General features: G+C 34.9%; 1 protein-coding gene across 1 annotated transcript in view; it reads right to left on the reverse strand.

The window, feature by feature from the left end:
- LOC124352869 (semaphorin-5B) overlaps nucleotides 1–19,483 on the reverse strand; it is a 121,691-nt gene extending 102,208 nt beyond the window's left edge. Inside the window, exon 1 of the mRNA XM_046802584.1 lies at nucleotides 19,238–19,483. The gene's annotated coding sequence lies outside the window, so the exon portion shown is untranslated. The remainder of the gene's footprint in view (nucleotides 1–19,237) is intronic.
- Nucleotides 19,484–25,855: the final 6,372 nt, after the last annotated feature.

The following is a 25,855-nucleotide window of genomic DNA, read 5'->3' on the forward strand; positions in this document are numbered from 1 at the left end:
TAGAGGCAGACATGACTAGAGCAAATACCGACTTCCCGCTTCTGTATTCACAAACAAGAGCGAGTGTGAAGTGAAGATCTGAGACGAAGCGAAGATGTCAGAGTGTGGAGTATTTGCTCTCTATCTCAGGTGACAAACACGGTTATCAGAGATGCCACACCTCATGCTCTCATCTCGGTGTTGACGAGAGATAGCGAGATGGGAGACTGCTTGACGACTGCCGGCAATAACCGAGGATAGTTGGCCTCGTCACTAATGGAAGTGACTAGACACCATAATAATGGTCAAAAGGATTTAGATTTTTCTGAGAATCAGAAGTATCTGTCACGGGGCATTCTTTATAACGAGAAAACGGTAGCTTCGTCATGCAGATGCAGTTTTAACCTGTCAATAGTTTCATACTTGTTAGATGGCTGAGATTTAGACGAAAATCGCGCAACAGATTTAGAACGATTCAAAATGGTAAGATTTAGTTTGGTTAATCCTTTGTTACTTCGAAGATACAGCCCTTTAAGATAGCTTCGCTCCTAAACACCAGTAAAGTGTACTGATCACTCCCCTGGTGATCAAGAGCATTGTCACTTGAGCAATTTCTTGAAGATAGTCAAAGTTATTCCTGGTGGAATAGTAAAAAATGTCATATTTTTCTACCTTCAGTAAAGATATATTGATGGGATCTAATTAAACATATTTTTATCAAAACTTACCCAACTGAAAGGCAATTGCACCCTGGAAGAAATGTGTTCCTTCCGTATCTAAAATATTGAATAATTGCGTTATACTTCAATAATTTAAAATAAAAAAGCTAAATAATGGCTATTTTATGTCTGAAGGGGAATACATAATCGGTTAAGACATGTACTTAATTTTGGCAAATGTAGATTATGAAGAGCATTAATTCATAATTAGTAGATTTCTGCACTAAAGTGAAACTGCAAAATTTCATATTTATAAAAAAAACAAGAAGATTTTTTCCCCGAAAAAGCTCCGAACAAAATAGTTTTTCCCCTCGGATGCGTATTTACCTAGGACGATCCATAGCATCATATCATGTCAACCGATACAGTGTAAGAAGTTATCGATTATTAGCAAATTCAAAGTAGAGTCCCAAAATTCTGAGCGGACTCAATGAAGTTTCCGGGTGGTCTAAAGAAAAGCGCGAGGTTGATCAAATTTTGACACTGATACAGTGGATGCCGCTATGGTTTCTCTGGTACTTGTTGGGGTTCGACACCGGAGTATCGGGTGGCGATTTGCGGCAATCAGGACCACCACAAGAATGTCCTGTTAGACCATAAAACGTCGCGGCACGCACTCGACGCGGCGCTTTCACGACATTTAAACTACTCGATTTATAAGACGCAATAAAATGCCGAAAGAGTGAGCCAAACATTGTGTGATTTCTCCTTGTATTTCACGATTCTTCCTTATCGACATCGCCATCTTGTAGTAACGAGTGCTATCAATTATTAAGAATTCTACAACTTATCTTGACCGTAACTTGAATATAAGTAAATGGCTTTCCTTTTCTGGGGTTTGCTTCAACACTGATGCGTGGCTTATTGAATTAATTGTCAGAATAGCTAATAAAATTGTAATAACTGTTTGAAAGAAATAATAATTAATCTGAAAAAAGTTTTCAAATACTTTATGTGCAAAAGTAAAAATAGTGATTAACTCACTTAAGATAAGTACAATAGCTTAATGTGTAAAATTGGTTGGCGTTAATACTTACCGTGGACTACTATTTTGAAATTGGAAACGTGCCTGCAGATAGATAGTACACGATAAAAATTTAAAAAAGAAGTAAGTTGTAATCTAATACTAGGCTATCCCTATGCAAGGGCGAGACTATGATTATCCGACTATAACTAACAGACTTTACAAAACGTATACTTAATCATTATTCAGAGTAAATAAATTGTGTAACGTGCAGAGAAAAAAGTTGTTCCCTCAAGTCTACAGTGTTGGCACAATTTAATGCGTTTAGCTTTAGTTAATTTACTTAATATGAATATACAGTACTTGTACTTATGTATTAATTTGTAATTAATTATACTTGGACATAATAATTATATTGTATTTTAATTGAATTACTGAATAACTTATTTACAGGTTTTTATAAATGTCACTGTTTTACTAATTTCAACGAATTCAAATCCACATTTAATGGAACTTTATTATTTTACCTTGTAAACACCCCTCTTGGAGAAGATTAAGATTGTATGTAGGCTATCTAGAATCTATAAAATAATAAATCAATACAACTGATGGTAACAACAAATTAAGACTCCTTTATTATTTAGATAACTTTAATAACAAACCTATCACTGTATTTTGTAAGCATGCCCTTTGACACAATACCAAATTTAATTACATTGGAAACAAAACGATGCTATCACGTTTGAAATGCCAAGGGAACTCGGGGTTATATGAGTATTGCCTTCAGAAGTCCAAGGTCCCGTATTGTTGTATGTCACGTAATACAGTCACGCTTTTCTTTAATGTGTACCTCGGAAATATATAATTACAGTGCACTTTTTACACAATCGCCTTGCATGTATGTTAGCCTTATTATGTTTTCATTTTGATTTGCTTTTCTATACATGGAGTGCATTAGTTAATAGAGACGATTAAACCTTTTAGGAAAAACAACCTGAAATACGTCCAATAGGCTTTAATTTAATTTATTTATACAACTCAACGGAGTATATTCTGGCAACTTTTTTAGAAGAGATAGCGAATAGCGTTACCAAAATAAGCTCAAAAAGATCTATATAAGCTATTCCATCAATGTAGGATAACCAAAGATGAAACTTGGTAGCTAACATTGATTACTTAGGAGCTATCAAAAGCCTATGGATGTATGTTACCTATGAGATTGTATATATATATATATATATATATATATATATATATATATATATATATATATATATATATATATACACATATATATATAATTACACACACGTCATAAACCTTAGCACTTGGTTGGGTGACTCATTTAAGTAATTTCGGACACAAAACGAAACTCACATCAGCCTTCCAATAAGCGTGATAGGTGTTTTGAAACGTTTTAATAATTTTTACTAAATATCACACTGAATGAGAAATAATAAGAACAGAACAAAACATATTATGTAAAAAAATTACATATTATAATCAATATTGTAATATGTATTGCAGATAAAAAAATGCATTGCTTAGCAAAATTCAAGTTTTAACAGTTTGGACACACATACGCGTACCACATCGAGTTCTCATTCAGACACACACTTTGACACTAATTCTGCTTCTTTCATCGCACCTCAACACAGTAAGGTTTCTAACTGAGCGGTCTCCCAGTCATATGCCATGAACTCGTTCAAATTATAAAATGCATTGGACGCTGAACAGCATTCAACACTTTTTGAGCAAAAACACATCTTTCTATCGTCCGTTGGTCAAGGTACACAAACATACTGTATGACGTTGTTTCCGAAATATAGAGGCTTGGTACAGTAAATAGTTGCAATATTTTTACAGTTGACCTGTATGAGTGACCTGAATGTTATTTTGCAATGTTGCGGATTGCTTATTTTTTTAGTTTGAACAAAACCGGTTGTCTGCACACGCGCCCCCCAGCACTAGTCCTTAGGTGAGATGGGGATAAATCAAGCCATAATAAGCGGTCATCAGAACCTGAACAGGCAGTATTTGCCAATAGGCCTCCAAACATAAATGCCTGAGGCTGGTTACTCAGAAGCACTGGCTGCAGACAGGAGGATTACATAATATTATATCAATACTGAAGATTTCATTGTTGGTTTTGATTCTACAACTCGGATATAGGCTAATTGTAAAAACTTAATGTTTTTACAGCAAATGAACAAATACGGGGTACGTGTCTCAAAAAACAGGCTTCGCTAAGGTTGCTTGCAAAAGTTCAAAGCTGTAGCTCATTTCAATTCTCGAGATGTCTTGTGAACAGATAGACACTTGGCAACCAATAACACAGAAAGGAAATTTTTCGTCCCCTCCCCACGCGGCAGGCATAAGGGAAATTGTGTCAATGATGCTCAGCCACATTACGTGGTTGGTCATGCACAATTATAAAAGTCATTCTTATCAATGTGGAAATGAAGTTTCATCCATGCAAAGTTAAACGTTCACAGGTGAAATCTTACTGGAGATATGTTGCCAAATGATACAGTCCAAGTTTTGTTCATTAGGTTAGATTTCACAGCAGTGTTCAAATAATACTAACTCTGGTGAGCAAGGCAGGGGACTACAATGCAAAAATGCAATGGAATCAAATCTAGTCACCAACTTTCATAACTGACTTCCCACTCAATGATTACTAGGATGCACTATGGTAGAGTTGTAGTATCTTAGTAGAATTGCAAACCGATATTCTTCTAACACGAATTCACTAAAGCAGTACTAGTACACTTCATGGTGAATATCCTTTTCTATTCTTCAAGATTAATTAACATCCTATTTTCGTACACCTCACCGGAGAGCGTGTCACTTAGAGAAAGTAGTAAACATTACAATAAAACATGGACAAAGGTGAAACAAATGTTTTGATAAATAAATATAACAAGTAACTCTTCTGTACCCACACAGATTCAGAAAGCCGTTAGACGCGGCAGTAATTGATTTCCATGTCAGATTTGGCCCTCGCCTTGCCCAAGGAAGAATGTCCCAAAGGATACGACATAAGGACAAAAGATAACGCAAATTGGCCGGAGCGAAGTATGCGATACCGGCGCAAGGCAATTGACGGCGATGGCATTTCTCGAATCGGTGGCCTATAAAGTACGGGGCAGGGCCAGATACCGAGCTGGGGGTTATCTGACCGTTAACCCGCTCCGTGATCATAAATAACCAGTCGTCAGTGGTACCAACTCACCAACACCAGAGACAGGGAGGCGCAGTTGGCAACCGTGTTTTCTCAGAACAGACAGACAACAGAACAGCTGACGCTGACGTTGTATGCCACTCAGCATCTCAGATATCACGTCCGTGAGATGGCACTACTGCTATACAAACTTTACCATGTCAGCAGTACAGTTGGCAACATTGTTCCAGAACTGACAAATGATGGTGCTGACAGCGTAGGCCTACACTCGACTTCCTGGGTATGGTGGATCTATTGTGCGCCGAACAGTACCGTTGCACTTGTTAACTTCACACAACTTGGCGATAAATTTTTACGATAGTCAAATTAAAAATATAAAACAACAAATTTGTACCAATAAATGAAAAAGACCCTCCTTTAATTAGAGTAAACACTGTTAGTAAGTGAGAATCACTAATAAAAGTGTTCACGTAAACAAAACAAAACGATCTCCGAGAACAGTAAAAACATTATACGACCAGAGCTAAAGAACATGAAGGCGCGTTGCATTCTCCAGTTTTGTAAAATCTGTAATTCGGAATTCCAGAATGTGACAACACCAGAAGACACAATAAGTAGAAGCGTCTGGAATCAATGAATACTATAACGTTGCGGAAGTCGTGGAACTTGTTTGGAACGTCTGTAAGTCATATATTTATGACAAACAATCATATGTTTTGCATCAATGAACCATATGTTTTGAAATGAATTGGAATTGATTCGTCGGTTAATAAGAACTAGAAAGTAATCAAAACTTACTTGATTACAACGTGCGTTAGAAGAGCAGGAATGCCTTTCAGAGTTGCACAACACTAAGAGATCAAACCGATTTAAATCCCAATACCTTTCAAATGAATGCCGGTAAACTGCCTTACTGGCATTAATGAAATTTCAATAACCGTGTGTTGATTTTGCAACGACATTAATGAAGATTAGAAATATCATTGACATTTGCCGCCTTGGCAGCGCAGGCGCAGATGGGTGAACTGAATCAGGTGAAGGCATTCAGCCCGGGATATCACTTCCTTGTAGGGAAGCTGGCCTGGACGGCGTACGTATATGCACTCCTCTTACATAAGGCCAGCCAGAACTGCCAGTGGCTCGCATGATGGGATTTAATAATTATATCTAAGTTGGTAATGCGCAATAGCAAACGGGCACTGCGCACGGTGCGGGGAAACGGCGCATGCGCATTACCATGACTTCATTTAGCGTAATGTCTTCTGTGGGGGCCCCGCGGACACGCTTCTAGTAAAGTGTTAATAGACTTAATACAACTGCTTCTTCGTGAGAGTCCAGCTATGAAGATAGCTGCATAGTTTCACCGAGTTCACAGGAATGAGGGGGCTTGAGTTAGCTGAAAGAGGTAGGATTTCCCAGAAGACACATTGTCTAATCTTACCTTGTATTTGGCTTCTGGACTACTGGGAACTACTTTGGCGCATTGCCGAAGTGTACCTAATATACACCTACGTTTGTTTAGTCGATTTAGCCAATGAAAATAGCAATAGCCGTTCAACGTTTAAACGCAAGTGTATCGGTATGTGTCAAACACGTATTTCTAATACGCCATTTACGCTATTTATACGATATCAGTGTATTATGAAATACGCCTTGGAATTAATTACAAAAGCCGGTTCAATAAATATGCCGCGATAAACGACGATGTGACTCATGAAGCAATACAATAGCCAATGCAAAGATAAAATGTTAAAGAAAACTCGTTAAATATTAGTGCAGTAACAGACGCTAGTTTTACTTCGTATATAAATACATTTGTAAATGTTTAGTTGGGCCAGACTGAGAAATAAACCAGGGCAATTATTTGGGCAGCAAATTGTTTGTTAACACTTTAAATGTGTACTCTGGTCAGTTTAACATCACTCGGATGTATTTTTAGCTCGTTATGACGCAACGTGCTAAGTCTGTAAACAATGAACAACCTTGGGCCAAAAAGCTCATCGGATAAATAAACTTCTACTGAACCTTTATGCTATTTTCAATGTAAAACAACGACGTTAAATAGTATAACGACTTGAGTGTGGTTATGAACTAATATTCAAATCTTTCAAATGTAATTTAAACAAATAAAGATTGATACGAAGCTACTCATGGTGCAGAGATCATTGTGTCAGATTACCTCAACTGGCTCCCCCACAGAGTGTAATGTTTCAAACCCAAATTGGAAAATTATCACGGCATTGAGTTCCCTTTCACTGGCCAAAATAACTCTGCAGGTCGTGCAACAACATAATAACAATAACAAGAGAGCGAGCCAAGCCCAGTGGAGCACATCTAAGTGCAGCTCTCATTGCATCAACTCAGATACCCATCTTAATACCCCTGATGCAACCCACTTACCGGCTTATATAACCCACCCACTGTGTCTCTTTCCACCACTGAGCCCCACACTGGGCAGTAAATCGCATACCACCGATGTTCGACGTGAATTTGGTACTACTCAAGGTCAGATAATCACTTCGCTCTATTCGTACCACGTGTAGGATTGGATGTTGGCGGATTGATAGCATCAGTCTTTCCTAGTTTACTTTCGTTTAGCTGTAAATCCATAGTCTTCAAGACCGGAAAATAAGAAGGATTTACAATAAACATTGGAAAGAAGACCTAAAGTTCAGTCATATCTGAATAAATGAATTTCTCAATTTTCTTTTCTCAATCCATGGTCCTTTCCAAACTCATCAAACATTTCGTAAAAATAATACTACTCCACTCCTCCGTATAGTCAATGTTATAATACAATTTTTTGCGAATTGTAACATTGTATCATTGTAACTTTTCTAAGCGCTACAAGAAATAGTAACAAGACAGAGTTTGATATTGTTGTACTGGAAGCATTGTTAAAAAAACATTTCCACTAAAATCAACATAGTAAACATATTTATATTAAAACATTTCAAAATTAAAATTTAAATAATATTTTAAAACATGATATATTTTTCGCCTATAACTCGTAATAACACTCATGATTTGTTTGGTAATTATTTGAAGTGAACTGCAATACTGCTTTTTGGGTTTTTACAAGCAGTTATTAGATTTTCGAGCGAGGCGAATCTTTTTATGTTTTGTTCAATGAAATTGTAGCATATGTTTATAGCGACTACATATCCGTATCTATTTAAATACTTACGACAATCCACTCTATAAATTTATTAAAATAAAAAATAGTAAAAATTATGCAAAGTTACATTTCAATACCAGTCTCTTGTGGTAGTGCATACTATAAATATATGATACTAAACACCATTGTAAATTACTGTAGACATTTAATGAGAAATTATCGAAGCACTGAATAATTTCAAAGCGAGTTTAAGGACATAAAATAGCTTCCAAGACTTGTTTAGGTGACTTCGTGATCAGCGGACACGGTAGGTAAATTTAGTGGTCCGGGAAGGTCAAAGTCAGGTAGACACGGATACCGGTCTCCAGACTTGTGCGATTATCCTCCAAGACCGTGACCTTGGTAGTAAGGTTACTCTCCTCGTACCGAGTACGATCCAATCATCTTCGCCCAGCAGCGACTTCTGTAGTCCTTAGACATGGTCAGTATATTGAGTGGTCCGGGAAGTTCAGGTAGACACGGATACTGGTCTCCAGACTTGTGTGATTGTCCTCCAAGACCGTGACTTGGTGTAAGGAGTTGTCATCTTCGCCCAGCAGCGACTTCTGTAGTACATGGTCAGTATATTGAGTGGTTCTCAGGTAGACACGGATACTGGTATCCAGACTCCTGTGACTTTGGTAGTAAGGTTACTCTCCTCGTACCGAGTACTATCCAATCATCCTCATCCAACAGCGACTTCTACAGTCCACAGACCTGGTGATTATACTGTTAACTTTGACACCAATGAAAAAAAAAAACAAAGCAGAGCATAGGGTTCCTTGCAGTATTCCACTAAATCCAGTTGTGATGACATTAGAGGAATGTACTTCATACGATTTTGTGTCGGAGGGTATTTTATCGTCATGATATGTATTTTTTAATTACAAATACTATAGGAAAGTTATAGAAACAGGATTTTTTGCCAGGCAGTTGCCTCCTGGATAGTGTAGAATATTTGGAAAAGAATAATGTCAAATTGTACGGTTCACAGCGAAACATTTCACGTGTTTAATTTGGTGAGCCATGTTTCGACGCGGCGTGAACTAGAAAACGTATGTGTTAGTTGTGGCGCCGACCACGTAAGCCTAAGTATTATTATTCTATCTCTAAAGTATCCAATTCATAATCACTTTATAATTAAAAAAATCAACTCACGCGTTTTAATTACGAATAAAAACAAAAGTGAAATATTTAAAGGTACTCGTATTTATACTCTCGGAATTAAAATATAGTTTGAAAATGTAAACACACAACGTTACCCTAAAAAGTAACGGCAAAGTATGAGCTATAAATATTTAGTGAATACGCTTGCTGTGCACACAAATATGATGTGGAGTATATGCCTACTTATTTCTTCAACACACACACACACACCGATCGGTGTTATTACACTATTTCCCACGGTGTGCGTACACAGATAAAGTCGATTAAGAAGAAAGCAGATATGTTTTCACGAGGGAATTCAGCTTTCTACGGCTTCCATCTCGGGCTCTCGGCTTTGCCAAACCCCAACTAACAAGCTCCTTGAGCCAAACGTGTTCACTTGCTTTACAACCTGGCACATCTTCCGGTCCACTTTCTCTCGCTGTCGTTCTTTTGATTTATCATCATTACATCCTACAGTCATCAGATATCGGCCGCCTCAGGAGTCCTGTATTACCATATCATTACTTCCACATCCATGTTCATTCAGTGGTTGATTCTTTTCGGATTTAATATATACGTCTTCCGATAACTTCCTTACGTCTCAATGTTGAGAAATAATATTCCTTCAATCCTGCTGTTTACAAGGATTTTGTTGAATTTCCAAGATAACCTTTGCTTCCTGGCAAGTGTGAGATGTGTTGTGTAGTGGTCTGGTTCTGTGTAGAGCCACACAGTTTAGTTTTCAATTTTTTGTTTTGTACTTCATTAAACTTAAGACTTTTGATATCCGAAGAAAAAGATAGATTCCAATCCTTGAAACGTAGTGTCCTATTTTGTACAACAACTATTGTAAACGTTTAAATTCTATCATGCTTTCATATCACCAATCGTCAATAATAACCTGAGACAAAGACAATCGTGCTGCTGCTTCATGTCAAAACTTTAACCTCAGTTACGAACTACGATAATCGTTTATCCATTACACTTATAAAATAACTCAAATGTACGCATTTTCTTGACATACTCGTAATTTATTGTCTTGCATTATATCGCCATCATATTTTACATGCTGAGTTGAATTAAACTACCTAAATGACAAAGAATCAGGGCGATAGTACTACGTACATAAAAGTTCTTTCATATATGTTTACATAATTCAAAAAAAATACAGCATACTTAGTAATAGTTTAGTTTTGAGAATTAAACGCGTTAAGGGATTATGAAAGGGCCCAGGATCAAGAGGATCATTGAAAGACTGTTCATAACGTAGCAGCTGTCTAATATCTCACTGATGTAAGCCGCTTCCTTGGCTAAAGAATGGTCTTCTCTTCCGACAAAAGTCGCCTAATATTAAAGATGTCATTCGCGAATAAAAGTCCTCAGAGGGATTATAAAGGCCGACTAACCGAAGGGACCGGAACGGCACAGATGGTTCAACCCGGCCGCCATCGACAGCTGCTTTCTGCGTGTAGAGATATCGATACTATTTTTCGGTACTCATTCAAGTTCATGATACAAATATTCAAGGTATCGTGATAAAATCATCATGGATGTTTACAGTGTTTACTACACGCAGTTTTCTCTGAAAGTATCGGTATCGATACTTATCTCGAATATCGATGTTCTGTCATTTATAAACGTCTTCCTATAATTCGAATATCCATAGATTTCGTTCTACTACTATATATCCGATACATCAAGAACCGGTTGTAGTAGAATGACCTCGAGTTTTCTTAATAAGAACAATGTTAAACCTTGTACAGTTTTACGACCTTATTTTATATCGTAGCATTAAAGGTGATTTATCATGTTAAATGTATAATTAATACGCTTCCATACGCTTTTTATCTTTTTTTTAAGAATATACTTTTTGAATATTTATAAGATGAAGCACAACAAAATTTGAGATATTTTCTGAATAACTAAAAAATGTTTGAATGCGTAAAATGGAACATCTCTCACCATTCTATGACCTAAATTAGGGACGTAAAATGGGGGAAATTTGAAGGTAATTATACTACAACTGATTAAACATCGATGGTTTGTTCCACTATTCCTGGAACCGATGACTTCTTCCGACATACCTGATATCGATTATGGATTCGATACTCGATCACTCTACTTGCGACCTTCACGGTCACAGCCGCTCTCGTCTCGCTTACAGCTGATACAGTTCGACCTTCGAGGCCGTCGATAAGTCGACTGCGCGGAACTGTAGGTTTCAGCTCTATAAAACCCACGCGGCATTTCCTCTGTAAACGTTTATAGTGGAAACAAAGCAGACGGCTGTAAGAAACGTGAGTCATTGAAGTTAAGACAATGAGTCAGAACGACTCGCAGAACAATTATATTCATTTATATAGGTTTGTTTCTCTATGCTTCACTTACGAACATAATGAAGTGAAATGACACCCTAGTGCTAGCTACAATTTCCATTAGAACTAAAAACGCTCGATGAAACATTGAAAAAAATGCATTTTCATACCTTAAATTAAGTTTTTTTCTTTGCCGATATTCGTTATTGCGATTGTTTAGTTTTAGTTTAGACATTGGAGCTTAGTGTTTAGTGTTATTCTCTGTGACATTGACCACGGTCCTACTTGCAATAACGCTAATTGGAGTTTTTTGATAAAATAGCAGTGCGCAAACGCGGCGCCTTTTGGAGGAAACTATTTCATGATGCTGTCGGCATCATTGGCCATATCAACTTTGTGTTGTGATTTTGGACACCAATCTACAAGTCTTTTTCAAATTGTAGTACGTTTCATAGCATACAGTGCCTTGACTATGATATTATAAAGTATCGAACATGATTACAACTTAAATATTTTAATTTATCTCAGAACCAATAAATAGAATAAGCGTGTATAGAAAATCTTATTAACGTTCGATTGTTCTAGTTATATAATATAATAAGTATAACACGCCAATTGGCGTTATCCAATACTACAATCGCAAACATGCCATATGTAAATGACGCCAATGGCAATGTTCACCGTTATCATTATTTCATTTATAAAATATGTTCCTTCATAAATTTGTATAGCAAACAGTTATATAATTTTTAGTTTCTATTTGTGAGCCCTCTCCTTTCAATTTGATTTACAAATTAATAAGAAATATTGGACTGTTTGATTTTAAATTAACGGAGAAGAGAAATATATTCAATAAGAAAAAGAACATCTATAATGCAAGTTATTTATTGTCTAAAATACTTCCATATATAGTTTTAACCAAAATACGCGCTTAACATAAAAATAAGAGACATCCTGAATTCACCATTGAAAGAACTTATTTTTCAGTAATGAACGTATTAAATTGATTGCCGAGTTGTTCCTTTGGCGTTGACATGATTTCTTACCCTATTATATAGCGTTATGTGAGCGTAAAATAAGTTCTGATTTTTACCATACATATATTCTTGTCCAGTTTAATACTAGTGACCTTTGACGATTATCTACGTAAATATTTGCTTCGTACTCAAAACATAAACAAGATATTGACAAGTCCGTTTAGACAGAACCCGGGCGCCTGCCAAATTAAATAACGTTGTAGTGAAAGTGGCAGGACCACAGGGTTCCATCTTAATTCCACTGTTGTTTAAATGTATATTTTGCTGCCGAGTCTAGTAATGAAATATGACAACAATAAACAGACAGCAGACTCATAAAACACAGCCCAGCATGTAAATATAAAAGCATTTCCTTAAAAGTTGTATGTCTAAAACATGGCGTCAAGTCAGAACCCCATGAGGCCAGGGCAGAGACAGTCTGGGCTAGACAAAGGGCCAAGCCTAGGGCCCGCGCCAGATCGAGCACTCTGGGCCGTAATCTTTCATCTGTTGACAGGTTTGTAGGGACGGCTGGGCCTGAGGGCCGCTAAAACGATGACCAGAGCTGACCCTTTGTGTAGGTGCAGACCCTAGACCAATAAATGAACTAAAAAGTCAAGTATCCAATAAAGAAATGCTATAAAGTATAAAATTTATAGACCTAAAAAAGGGCTGAATTCAAGGCAGTGTAGTTCTAATTGCGTTTAAACTTGATAGGACGTTGACAACGAGTGAATGGCGCAGAAAGTTGCTGATGTAAGTTTTAAGTCTGTTGTAAGCAGCTTATCTCTGTCAATATATATATATATATAAAAGTAATAGCATGTATCATCATCACCCAACTATTTGATACTATTTAACTCGTCGCTTCAATATTAACCTCAATAATAAAAATGTTTGTATAAATTAAAACATAGAAAAGTCTAAATTTCAAAGAGATATGATGAACAGGACAGGAAAGCACAAGAGAAAAAAAAGAAAGCGCTAGTGAAATCAGAAAATAAAAATATGAGAACCATACGTTTGTACAAATAACCTCACAAACTTTAGACATTTGAATTGCTCAAAGAGCTCTCTTTAATTCGTTAATCAATGATAATTACAACTGAAGAGATTACAAGAAAGGCAGTTTATACTGGCGTATACAGACGTGAATGAGATACATTTCGTGCCTTTAGTAAGAGAGAATTCATTTTAAATCAAACAAAGTAAGATTAATGTAAATAGATCAACGTTCTCGAGGTCGATTCAGTTACCATATTCCCATAGCGCTTATATTTGAACTAACTGGTTTAATCTTCGGATGAGAAATCTGATTGAAATTCCGATCACGAAATCTCATCGGGTCGACCCACTTTACTTTTGCAGCGGGGACACAAAAGCCACGCGGTCTGGTGTCCAGGCGAGGCGGGGTCCTGCACGTACTAATGAAACGTCCACCGAGAAAGTCCGGTAATCAATCGAGAGCCCGGAAAGGGAAGAGAGCGGGCGGCGGGTCCGGAGACAGAACATCTGGCCATTAGCAAATAGAGAGAGAGAGAGAGAGCAGAGAGCAGAGCAACAGAACAGTCGACCAGAGCCCGGGAGCTTTCTCGAGCCAAGGAAGACAAGACAATGTCCTTATAGCGCACTGCAAGGCTTGCCCCAACAATAGAAACGGAACGATCAGTTATCTACCTACCCCTGCCGAGTATTGACGAGGCAGGCGAGGCCGGTTTATAAATACACACATCAATAACCCTTTAGCACTTCAAGTGCTGCTATATGAGGAACCACATTACTATATATATACAGGGTGTACATAAAGTCCTGCACGGGTATAATATTTTCTGAACGATAACAGATAAATAAACAAGATTTGGTACATCAATACTACACCTAAAAATATACTTTTTGAAGGAACTATCAGTTTTCTGTAATATCATGGAGACGTCCCGCAAGGAGTCAGAAGGAAATCTTAAATAGGAGCATAGGTCAATATTGATACTGTTATCAGGTTTTCCCCGTTATCAATATATTAGGACCAAATTTGTAACCCTTGAGATAACTAATGTCATAATTCACTTCTGTACAACTGACAAGCATAATGTAGTAGTTAGCTGCAGTATTTGTTTGGTTGCAGTTTTGCTTTACTGGGGTTATGGCTACTAATAAAATGTAACCAAGTAAAATCTTTGAACAGCCGCCATTTTGTACTGGATCAATCTTTTTGAGTGCGGTTTGCGGCATTAAACTCTGCTAGATAAGCCCTTTAAAATGATGTCCATATTGACCTATGCTCCTATTTAAGATTTCCTTCTGACTCCTTGTGGGACGTCCCCATGATATAACAGAAAACTGATAGTTCCTTCAAAAAGTATATTTTTAGGTGTAGTATTGATGTACCAAATCTTGTTTATTTATCTGTTATCGTTCAGAAAATATTATACCCGTGCAGGACTTTATGTACACCCTGTATAGAATTCCAATGATATGGGTTTGTGCATTAAAAGTAAATAATGGGTAATCACAATACTAATGTCAATACATGTCAAAACTGATCGTGCGATCTGTTATTTTTTGTTCATTTCATTTTTAAATTTTTAATGATATGATACTGATTTCAAGAAACAATGAAATAAAAAAGGATGATCCTTTCATCAGAGAGAGAGGGGGGGTCAAAGTTTGGGGTGGACTCGTTGCTTAGAAGTTTCTGAAGATTGAATAACATTTGTTTAATTCTTTCACGCGTAACTCTGATATATATATATATATATATAAACCGTATAATTCTTATTAAGAAACCTTCCACAATTTTTCCTGTCTATAAACACTACTCACTATATGCTGCTGTGAGGGACAATGTTAAATCTTAATTAGAATTAATTTAAAATGTAGCACATACTGCTCGCAAGAGAGTTCAAATTTGATTCCCTCCACATGGGAAACTAATAAAATAACGACAGACTAATTAATTATATTTCGATTTAAATACTCGTAACTGACCGACTTTAAAATATATTTTTTAAACCTTTATTGTTAGGAGGACATTGTGATAGAATGTACAGACGGGATCGCCTTGGGAAACAAAACATCTAGATTTGACCCTGTCAACATTTAATTCAAATTACCAAATTCAAAATTGTAGCTCTGTGTGAGGGTCGAAGCTATTAGTGATGTTTCCTCACTACGATAATTGTGGTCGGAGCTGCATTTAGCCGCTAAGATATTCAAATCTGACCGGCCCGCCCGAGATCTATTGTTTTATAATGTGACCGGGCGTCCGTGACGGTGAAGACACGAGTGGTGCAGACGTGTAAGCAATGACGTGAAACACAGCGTAGAACACACACAGACCAGAGACGGCTTTGTAAATTGTAAAATAAACACGTGGTTTGATTAAAATCGATTTAACTTAATTGTAAACCACTTAAAAATATCCCCACACGACAGTATAATTCCTTATGGGTCTTGAAATGTTCCTGAAAACTGTAGTTTGCAACCAGTGTTCTTAATGTTCGTGAATAATGTTAACAACGTCTTGAAATAGGAATTTGATAACACAGGGTAATTGTACAATGCATACGTCAATTTAAAGTACTGTATATCTAATAGGAATAAAAATAAAATTTGCGAAACATAAAGCAAATACAAATACATTGAAAACAATGAAAAATGACTCAATTTTAATTTAATTTAATGTGAATCCAAAATTCGAAAATCTTAATTTTAATATGTTGCCAATACCTCCAACAATTACCAAATATTTAACATTCATCGGTAGGCAATTTTCTGTAGATATCCATTACAGGAATTTGCTAAAGCAACACGTATAATTTACACTACACAGTTTTCTAATACAGTCCATAGCTAGCTTAGAATCTGGATTACACACCATGCTATCATTCCAATCTTACCATCGTTATATGTTGCAGTGACAAATGACCGAAATCCTGTATTCCTTTCAAAACTTCCATCGTCACTAAGAAACTGAATTCTAATTTTGGCGGGATCGATGTCCATCCCAGTAGTTTCAAAATCAATCATAATATTGTTGATCATAATAATCCAACAATATGATTTTGTCCAAACAATAGGCTGCATTGCGTTGAGAAATATTTCGGACCGAACAACCCAAAATCAGTTAACGTTAGTGGGGATTTTGAGGTTATGTTAAACGATTGGAAGGTTTGTCCGCGCAGCAGTGGCGGTGGCAGTGTTAGTGACAAGACAGATCAGGCAGGCCGTGGTCGTGCCGACGGTACACGGTAGATGATATCATGAAGCCATCAATATGGCCACAGCCACTGCCCTAGGATAAGTCAATGACCTCGGCGAGACCTAAATGCTTACAAATCACGTCGCGGTTGTACCAGACTGCTCCTTATATTGCTCCGTCAGAACCAGCCCTACTGGAGACAATGTTCGGTAAGGAGACTTTAATTCCCATAGTTCACACGGTTGCGTTGGCTCTCATTTTCTTCTACACACTGTCCAGATTGAAATTATTATTAATGAGAAAAAAGGATTACCTTAATTATATATAAAAACTTATATGGAGTTACGATGGCGAATAAATGTTCTGTTAAATTCTTGTTTTTTATTTCTATACAGAATGTTCACAACACTTTTAAGATATTTTTCTTTAAATGTAAAAAAAAAAAACAATTTGTGTGATTTAAGGCCAAACTGTTAGAAACTTGAATTTGATTTTATCTGTATGTACATGATGGCTGAAGGTATAGACAGGGTTTTTGTATTTATTTATAAACACTTTATTAACGCTAAAACATTGTGTTAAAACATACAGCTGTCTTACATTATATTTAGTAGTTTACCTAAATCGTAAATAAAAAATGTCAATCTCTGGACCTACAATGCGCATAGTGTAAAAAGTTGCCATTTCAATCTTCACCAGTTTTTATGTGGGTTGATTACAAACATTGTTTAAAATGTCTATCTATAAAATTTATAAGTAACTACCTATCTAAGATTCTCAGTGTCCCATTTTTTATCCTCAGGAAATTTGTCATAAAGGGATATGACCTCCCAACCATGACTGATTGCTCCACCTTAACAAAGTTTAATAAAAACGACCATACTGCGAAAGAATCCTGAAAAACGTCAAACCTTACACCACAGAGTGGCGTTAATAGATTGTGACTGTTTATGCCCTGAACTTTATAATACATTGTTCCTAAAATAATGCGATTAAATACGTATCGATCACAAATGATCATAGAAACAGAATGAAATGTGTGTAAGTTAATATACAATACAATGCTTTAATTATGACATCTTCTTTTGGGAATTACGCTGTAACACGTAAATGTGATATTTAAACAGATTTTTTTATTCAGAAATAAGATTTCAGCAAATCTACTGAATGTAAAAATAATCAATAAAAAAGGCAATACATTTTACTTATGATTTGATAGAAAAACCTGGTAGTCAGCAATTCAGTTAGTAACTTATTACTTAACAATTACCACATTTACTAACCAATCAGTATTTTTATACAAACCAAAGTAAGATTATCACTAGTTCAATCCAATAATGTGGTATAATTTCTATAGATTCAATTCAGTTAAATACTGAAGGTAAATAAGGCAAAATGACTTTAATAAAAGTGCTAAGTAATCTATGGTTGTTTGACTTGTAATGGGTACATTAAACAAGTTTTACGCCTACAAAGTCTCTGATTATGTAGAGTACTTGTAAAGCACAACATTTCTACAATGTAAACCTATTAACTGTACCTAGAATCGTGCAAAAATTTGTGCAATTTATACCAAGTATGTTATCGTTGGCCTTGGAAACTGCATGGTATATTTCACTGAACTTCTTGACGACCCTGGCACTAGCAGCCAATACCACTACCGGTCCAGAAGCAAATACCCTATTCAAGGCAAATAGGGTGAGAGTTGGAGATTATTTATCTTTATCATATTGATTTTATATTTTAGATGTTGTATGGATGAAGACGTGAGGGCAGTGAAAATAGTTGTTGGACTTCACATACCACTGGTGAAACATGAGGCTCTTGGATCTACTTTGTTATCACATGATGTAAGAAGTTTAGCAAGGTAAAAAGACTAAAACCAATTTTTTTCAAATTAACAAAGTTTAGTGCGAATTTGAACAAATAAATAAAATTACTATTTAGGTTTAGCTTTTACATATTTGCTTTTTATTAATGAGCAAACAAATTTCTTTACCTTACAAGTCGTATAGTTCTTTTTAAACAAACTTTAATGTTAATACATTAAACACTGTGTCCTAGATCTCTGTTTATACAAGATACAAACAATAAAATCAAGGGTTTGTACGTACATACTAGACCGAAACAAAGATAAATTCGTTAACATTAACAGCAGTATTTTGGATATTTGGATTTATCAGAACGATAAAATTATAGTTGAGGCCACAGTTTGGGTAAGATAAAACAGATGGCGTCTGAACCAGTTAGTGGAGGCAGCGTTTGTTTACATTGCACTCGGCATGTGTCTGTGGCTAACCCTTTAGCTAAACAGAGCCAATTACGAAATAAAATTAATAATGAAATAAATACAATATTTTAACAACCATTAGCGTCCATTTAATTGCATTATATTCAAACTACACAAATGTAAACAAACTGAACAGAACCGGGAAAAACGTAAGGAATTTTAGAGACGATCTCTCCTTTCAATCAAATCTGGTTTTATTGGATTGTTTAGTTATCCTAACCATCACCGACTTGCTTAAGATACATAAATGATGATGATAATTTTACCTTGAGATGAACAGTAATCCAAATAGCGAAGCAATCAGTAACACATGTAAAAACCACGAAAACAGTCGGAAATGAGTAGCACAGCGAGGGAACCCTAGAACTAAGTAAAAGGTCGGGTTAAATCCGGGAGAATCTAAGTTTACAGTGGTCGGCTGCTGTAAACAAAACGACCGCCACAGAAGAGAGCACGACTCTGGCTGTCCTTGAACGTACGACAACTGAACACTGAACTGAAAACTGCAGCGTTGCCTGTGCCGGTCGTGCCTCCCCCTCCATCTCCACACTCCTCTCCAAAACAATCCCCCCCCATCTGCACAGACCGTCCAGAAAACATCCGCCGAGTCCTTGCCAGGAATGCACGGCTTGAGTGCCTAAGGTCAAATTTGATGTAACATTAAATAACGGAGCGTACTATCCTTCTGCTCTTATCAGATCGGCTTTAATATGCACCACGCTTTTTATGCGTCCATTTACACGGTTAATTAACTGGTCGTGGTCCGTTAATTCTGGCTCGGAAAGTCAAGAGTGGTTAATAAGTAGTAAGTAAATCACGACACTGCAGTGAATTAAACATTTCAATTGGTATTAATGGTCTTGGAAAGTCGACTGTTTTTCTGTTGCAATTTTCTAATTGTTTAAAATTCACAGTAGGGTTTATATTAAAAAAGGATTTTTAACGTTTAGTATTATAAAATGAACAACTTATAAATAATTTTGTTTAAAGAATTATTAAATACTCGACAGATCCACCTTAAAATCGTGTCGTTATATGTCCGCCTGCCTGTGCAATAAGAAATGTAAAATATGATGCACTGGTTACTCTTAGTCAAAGAATGAATTCTACGACTAGATCTAAGGGAGGAAACAAGTTACTGTCATTTCGGCAAAGATTCGTTACGTCCTGTTAGATCATAAGATAGTCCATTGTATAAAGGTCATAAAAACTTTTCAAAAAATTATCTGGTTAGAATATTTGGTAAACCAAAATTTGGAAGGTCTCTCTCTGTGTTTGGGCTAAACAAGGGTAAATATAAATAGTAGAGCTTGTGAAAATAAATTATTAGAATATCAGTGAAAAATGAATCAGTAAATTATCAGTTAATTTGATCTTTTTCAGGAACGTTCTGGATCACAGACTCGACCAAGTTCAATCATAAGAAAACGTAATTGAGTTTGATATAATTGTGGTTTTTAATACAACAATTATGTCAAAATCATGCTGATATCGGTGCACAATTTTTTAATAAAACAAAGAAATTCATTTATATCTTCCTTAAATTTAGATCTAAAATGTATTGTATTAGTTGCAATAAATATTTTAGGTATAAGCATTTACATTTTTTTATGTAACAATTTTCCCAAAAACCTTTCCATACGGTGCTTGACTATTCAAAGAACAAAAATTAACTCAATGAAACATTAAAAGAGAAATACAGTAACAAAAATACCAAATGAATATATGTGGTTTTTTTTTTGTCTACAATGGCTGCAATACTTATTATTTAACTGCAATTAATACTAGTGATATTAGAATTAAAGTTGGTAAAGTTTTAGTAAATATCAAAGTTTTCCATTGGTTTCATTGATTTCCAAAAACAATATATACCTACCGTAATTAAAAATTAAATGCATTTTATATACAACTTAAATTGCTAAAATACTCAAAGTAAATATAAAAACAGTACTTTTTCTATAGTTGACTATCGCTAAAAAACGAAATAACTTAAAGCAATTCATACCAATACGACCAACACAATATATAGCAAAATAGCTAATTTTATCTAGCTAATGACTTGATATAAGTAAAAGTAACATTTAAGTTAGGTCAGTTTTATTGATTTTCCAGTATCTTTTATGTTTTAAAGGTTATACATTACTAGTTTTAATTTTTAGTTTTGACTATGAAATATTTTTTTCTAATTTTACGTTAAAACATTATTCAGAATTCATCCGTACTTTACTGAGACTTAGTTTCTTTTCGTATAAGGTGGTATAAGGGAATAGGATAGCTTGATAAAGATGAGGACTATCACAGACAGAGTTCAGAGACTAGGTAATAAAGGTCTTGAACGTTAGAGCTAATGTTACTGAGAGCTAGAACCAAAAGATTGAACTCTAGGACGAAACAAAAGTACTTGTCAGACCTATTCATCAAGGAGAACAAGGGTTTGACGCGAAGGAAACATGATAGCTTGCTAAAGTTTAGGGCAATCCCTTACAGTCGTGCAAGAATCTTTTTGCAAGACATGATTTATGAGAACTGATCATTCCTTCTAAATACTGAATTTTAACTCTAATTGAAGTTGTTATGCTGGGCAAGTCTGATAAAATATCTTTTTTTATTATTTATTATAACAATTATAACAATAAGAGCATAACAAAAAAATATTAGACCCCATAATCAATCACATTCAGGGATCCCATTAAACTTTTTTCACAGGATTCTAACTACAGGGTGTGCAAAAGTTGGATGTTCCGTGATTTAAAATTTAAATTCATGTCGAAAAGTTTTAAAGTTCGTGTCACACATTTTGGTGATACTATTTTTCGAAAATTTCAAAATGATCATAATTTATATATGTACTTAAAAATAAAACAACAGTTCTAATAAATTCCAAATTTGTAATAAATCTTCTTGAAAATAATTATAACAGCTACATGACCACATTCACAAGAATATAAAAACCCCCTCCCGTACCTTCTAAAAAGTAACTCAAATATATATGATTTAATTTACATTAAAATATTAACAAAATTTTAATTAAAAAGCTTATACAAGCAGATTTTGTGTAAAGACAACTTCTTTTCCAAAGCCCATTAAATATTTAGCTTATTCAACATATTTATTTTTTGAGAGGAAACAATTAAATGTTGTTAATTGTAGCCATGTAATATGTCTTTGTGTGCAAATTTTATTTCATATTTTTTAAGTCTAGAAAGCATTCAAAGAATACGTTCCTACTACTCTATAAAATGTAACATATGATATCCATACAATCTTAAAGAAATAACAATTTTCGTTGTCTGTTAAAAATAAAAATACAAATTTTGATTTGTTTGTTTGATACTATTACTCACGTGTATTTGTAAATAAAATGACTGAACAGGCTTTATAATAATATAATATAATGACGCTGTTTATAATTAATAGCAGTAATATTGGAAAATTTTTAATTTTCGATATTGATCACAGTTTTGGAGTTCTCAATAAAAAGACGTCAGAGATAAATGTATGATTGATACACAAGAAACCTTAATTCATGAAAGATGTTCAAATTAGATATTACACAATGCACCTCCAAAACATGTTTTTGACTTAGGGATATTTAAAATGTTTCAAAATATTTATTTTTACATATGGGTATACTATATTTATCTTTGGTAGCCAAAGTTTGTAAATATAGTAACGTGTCATTTCGAAGGAAATTCATTTAGTATTTAAAATTTACTGGTTTTGTCATTGCATTCCTAAATAGATAGAAAATACTGGGTTTTCATCAAAACCTTGTTACTTTTCGCCTTACCACTTTGAAATTCTTGAATATTTCTGAACAATATTTTCACTAAAGTGTTTATTTGACGATATTTTTGACACGATATATAATTTTACATTTAAAAATTTTCACGTCCGAACGAGTAGTTTTTAATATTTACACTCTGTATATAAAATTTTTCAAATTTACACTGAAATGATTTTTCGTGCTTTTGTCTCTGTGTTAGAAACCTGACTGGTCTCCTGTTGTACATTTATAACACATTACCACATTTCGAGTATTTTTATGTTCAATATTATATTAGATTAAATAAATACTGCCACGAGTCGAGTATTAAATATTCTTCTTAACTACAAATATTTGTTTTTATTATTTCATATTGATAATAAAATAGTTTGGACGTTGTAGGAGTAAACAATACTATACCTTACCTTATAAAAAAATGTATGATGAACTTCACATTTTAACCCAACTAAGGACGAGAATACCAGCGCCTATACTATCTTGTAATGCTAAGGTCAAGGTCGACAGAGATAATGAATGTCCACAGTAGGAAGATAAGAAAGAATTCGTCATTAACAGTTATGAGAGAACTGGGCTTATAAGAGATTATAAAGTTTATAACAGCTATATGAGGTCAGCCCATTCACAAGTTAAATAATCTAAATATATCAGAGACTGAGGTGAGTAAACAGACTGTTTGGAAGTAAAATAATCCTTTGTGAACATAACTCTAACTGCACAATGATTTTGAAGTATGGGCCCGTAATTGACCTATCAGAACTCATAACTGTCTTAACTACTACGGCGCAATAGTCAAATCTGAGTGTAGGCAGTTTCACTGTGTCTGACATCATTAGGCGCGGTGCATTCAGGGCTGTCCACTGGCCAGGAATCCCCCCGGGCACCTCTGCCAGGGGGGCGCTGGAGAATTTTTGCTAATATGTCTATTTTAAGATAACGAATAAGGTAAATGTTAAATTTATCACAATATTAAATTTACTTCAACTATTCACTAGAAGTAACTAGGCAATTATGAAACTACGTTTATCAAAAACAAGCAAAATATAGTATAATTGAATCATCTATAAAACAGTTAGCAGTAAATAAAAGTGAAGAGGCGTACACAATATTTTAGTTTTTTTTAATTTGACAACCAAAACATCTATAGAGTGCCAAAACCATTCCACCTCAAGTTCTTTCGACCCTAGGGGTAGATCTGGGTACATTGTCCTGGATTATAACTTTTGTGTTAAGATTTGACAACCGAAATATCCAAAGAATGCCAAAACTATCCTGCTTCAGGTGCTTACAACCCTTAGGGGCAGATCTGGGTACATTGTCCTGGTTTATAATATTCATTTAAAGGATATACATTAAAAGTGTATGTCTGGAATAAAACTAATCAAATAGGACACTCATGAAATCAATTTTGATATGGATAATGAATATAAAACGTACACTAATGAATGCAAGCGTCATTCATTGCAGCAAGATATTTTAAAAACTATTTAATGTTTACTTTTCCGTTCGATTATTTACTAGGGTAAACTTAAATTTGAGTTTTTTCCTTTATGTATCCAAACAGTGTTTATTAAATATTTATAATTTCATTAATTAGCTTAATACCATAAATTTAATCTTCGTGCCTCTTAGAGCGTAACAACAAAGTTTGGAAAATACATAAAAAATTAACAAGGAACATAAAAAATTAAATTTAGAACATTTCTAAATTTTGAATCGATATGGAATCCACGATGTTGGATTTAGGTTTAATATTTAAAATAGGGTTCTGTAGAGTATAAAGTCATTATTTCATATCATTTTATAAAATATTTTATTTTAAATTCAATGGTGATCTTTAAACTTCTTTAACCCAATCCGGTTAAAAGTTATTATTAAATATATAATTTTAAAATCTATAATTTTTACTATCCAGAGTTAAGTGATTGTCTTTACATTGCCTCTGAAACACCGAAATTATCTTATCTACAGCTAAATTTCCAAGCAACTAAATTGAACAAATAAATTATGTAGTTGTGAAGTTACTGATTATTTCTTAAACTAGAAGTATTTTAACTTAATTCAATTAACTTTAGTATGAACAACAGTACAACTGTTTCCTTTTGCATTTAGATATCTATTTGAAATGTTGTTACAACAAATTTCAAGATGGTTGCTGAAGAAATAACATTTTTGAAACTGAAACATAGAGGCAAACTATCAGTTACTTAGTTTAGTTTGTGTAAACACTCGTAAAGCTCCATCCGATCGAGATAAAACTTAATCCAAACCATAATTTTACTGAACAGTAACTTTTGGGTCATTTCCCCCAACATAAAAATTGGAATTTGCAGTACTGGAAAATGTCATGCTGAAAATCTCTAGCCTAACCCTTAGTAAGAGAATCAAGTATTTAAATTCATCAACTATGGGTCACGTATTTAATTTAGATACTTACTATCGTTTAATTCATTAAGCTAGTTTTTAGGAAGCAATGTTGCATATTAACTTAGCTGTGTATCATCAAAGGAACAGATTCTATGCCTGCATGTTTTTCAATAACATCTGAAAGAATTATGCTAGCGAGCAGCGGTTTTCACTAAAGAACTGAGAATAAAAAACAATGTATCACACAACTGTATTTGTATTTAATATAGTAAATCTAAATCCAAGATGGTGTATTCAAGAGAGCCAAACTAAAAATTGGCGGACTTATTATTTTACGAATATTTGATAAATATTAACGGATAGCCTACTTGCATCACTGCTTAGATTTTTAATTCATGCCATCTTTTATGCACACACTATAATTTTACTATTTAAATCTTAACTAGACAAGATTGGCAATGGGGGAAACTTTGGAATACCACAGATGGGGAAATCAGCGAGTCCAGTGAGATACAAACTTGGTATTCAGTAAGAGGAGGGGACATTTGGACCCCGGTTTTGTCCGGATTATGTCGGTCACGTGATCCAAGTTGCCATTGAACTCCCTAAGGTTACATCCAAAGTCACGATGCTGAATGAGACACAATGGATTTGGCATCATCGTTGGATTGTGGCATAGGATCACGTGTTTTACGATAGTGAAGGACACCTGGAGAATGTTTACGGCCTGCAA

This window comes from Homalodisca vitripennis, chromosome 1 (assembly GCF_021130785.1).
Source record: "Homalodisca vitripennis isolate AUS2020 chromosome 1, UT_GWSS_2.1, whole genome shotgun sequence".
NCBI classification, from domain to species: domain Eukaryota; kingdom Metazoa; phylum Arthropoda; class Insecta; order Hemiptera; family Cicadellidae; genus Homalodisca; species Homalodisca vitripennis.